Source organism: Diadema setosum, chromosome 4, assembly GCF_964275005.1.
Source record: "Diadema setosum chromosome 4, eeDiaSeto1, whole genome shotgun sequence".
NCBI classification, from domain to species: domain Eukaryota; kingdom Metazoa; phylum Echinodermata; class Echinoidea; order Diadematoida; family Diadematidae; genus Diadema; species Diadema setosum.
In genome coordinates, this window is record NC_092688.1 from 31035772 (window position 1) to 31038671 (window position 2900).

A 2900-nucleotide genomic window follows, 5' to 3' on the forward strand; every position below is an offset into this window, starting at 1 on the left:
ACATAATTAATTATCAGATAGAATACAATCCTGGCTTACGAACAATTTAAAAAATTTTTAGATTGATGGTGTGGTCCTGTCTGTGCTTCTACTTCTTAATAAATAATATATTAATGGAGTACTGGTCAATATCATCTCAGATACAGACAAACGTGTTACATGACATTAGGCATATATTCTAAGGCACTGTCATTGTTTGTTTGACTGCCCAATTACATAAACATGATACAGATTTTATATATATTTGGTACAAACCATGTACAATCAGTCAGAGGGGGTTTATAGAATTGGTTTAGCTACTCGAAAACTGTCATTGTGTCTGACTTAATAAACAATAAATAGTAAAGTCTTATCATGCATATATTCTTCAAATCTAAAAGCAACATTGTACAAAAATAGTGTAAAAAATGAGAAGGCATAAGTTATGAAATCAATTTCATTTACACAACATAAAAAAAAATACCTCCCTAGACCAGCTAGGTTATTAAAGAGAAACTTATGAAATGCGGGGATATATCCTACAATATAGCTTTTCATACCACTGAAAGTGAAATATTTAAAGAAAAATTTGCGCAAGACATCGAAAGCAATCAAATCACAAGTGTTGAGTTTCTTCTGAAGCACGTACTTGTATATAATGAATATGCACATGGCCCATCCTCTCTCGAGACACAATAAAAGCTATCTAGAAAAAAAAAAAAAGACGCTTCAACAAAATTGCATTCTGCCACAATTGTATAGTTTATATCTACCCACTAGCATGTTGGCTTAAAGGAAAACTATCACTCAGGTAACGCTTGCCAAGTGCTGAAGGCAAAAGTGTGATTACAAAAGCAAACATCACCCACATAGAAACAAAAGTGAAGAGGCCAGAGCCACCTATCTGGCGCCCTCAGGTGGCAGGGGCATGACAGGCAACCCCATCAACTGCATGGAAATGACATGGGGATAAACCCATCTGCACAAGTCACTTCTCTGAAAATATTCATTATTTGTTACCTTTCATTCCCTTTAGATATCCTCCATAACCTGAATATAAGAATCTGGTCTAAACTTTTGATTTTCATCAGTCTTATTTTTCTCCATACATGTGCAAACTAGGACACAGCAAAAGGAATGGGTAAAAGACTGAATTTGTAATACTGTAAAACATTAATGATGTATGTTCTATTTGATCATTGTCAAAATATGTCCAATAACTGCCCACAAGAAATAGGAGAAGAGTGTGGAGCCTTGCAACTAGGACAGTCATATTGTTGACTGTGATCCACCAGGGCAGTCATATGTGGTCTGACACCACAGTCTCCACTGACCACTGCCTATAACACTCATATCATCAGGCACATGTATTTTGACCTATGATCAACGCTATAGGTTAGAAGACTGCATGAAAAGTTGTCCGATAGTAAATATCCAAATGATTTCTCCCACATTAGCTGTGTCTTTTTGCTTGTTTCCTACATCAAAATAACAAGTTTCTCATGGTACATATTTCCAGTCCTTTTTGGGTCATTCCAGTATTTCATTTTTTCTTTCTCTTTCTCTGCATGCTTCGTTTTTTAAGTATTTTCCATATGATTAATAATAATAATAATAATAATAATAATACGTAACATTTATTACGTACATCTTGTATTTCGTATGTGTTTGAATATCTCTCAATGTGATTTTCATGTATTCTGAAGGTTTTTCTTTCACTTGCCATGCTTTAAAAAAAAACAAAAATCAGCATTCAGTAATCTTTCCAAACTTGACCCAAGGTGGAGATTAAGAGCCCACTGAGGTGTAGCAGTGTGCCTCAGTCCACAGGAAGGCCATGGCAACAAAATAGCGATTAGGGGGATTGCAGGTAATCTCTATTCACTGACAATTAGTTTTCCCAAACCTCTGCCAATCACTGAAAAAGCACTCCAGTCCACCTGCGAATAGATGAACTGAGCAGAGTAATGGTTAAACAATACTCTCTCTCCACAGTGGAAAAGGCTTTAACCCGTTACGTAGGGGAACCTCGTGGCCTGCGTATTAAGCCTATATGGGCATTTCAGAACTCAAAATGGAACGGGTTGATATTCAACTGTTGTTGCATACATCACATATGGGACAAGCTCTCGTGTTTGTTCCCATTGGTCAAGTCCAGTAACTAAGGCAGAGCATGGTTGTATTGTGAAATACTCAGTGTGTGATAGGACTCAGATCTGTACAGCTTGCCTGAAGTTCATGCACAGAGCAGGTCTTGCTCCTTTGGCATGGACAAACGCATACCTATTTAACATACTCAAAATGGAGCTGTTCCCATACAACATTACATTCATATTGTGTCTGTTGTCTAAAGGTCATGTTTCAATGAGCAAAATTTGTATTGTATGAAAGCTTGCATGGTACAGGTCCTAGAAGCTTGTGATTTCTCTACTTCTTGAATATACAGCAGAAAGGGTTTTCCATTTCGCACCCTTGAATATACACTTATTCAGCTTCAATTTAGCCTAACAGTTTGCAGCTATGTAAACACCTTCATTGGCTGTTTCTTCACTTGATTCTCATTTACGCACTCTACACGTGTGCACTATCAGCTCTAATTACATTTCCACATAACTGCAACTAGCATGCCCTTGTCCTAGCTTTTGACTCCTGCATTCACCACACTTTTCTTCCACGACAAAAGCCAACTCGCCTATCAATCCTCGTGACAGACAAAATTCACACCGAACCAACTTAAGTCTTCACCAGACGATCTTCCTTCTAGCGACTACAGCTACGCTCCATCAGCTTGTCGAAACTTCTCATACAACATCCACTGCCCGGTGTCTGCAGCATGCATGGTGCACATGGTCACGGTGACAGCAGGCGTAGTGCAAGTGTGCATGAAGATGAGAATACATTTTTTTGGTCCCTCTGAGAAG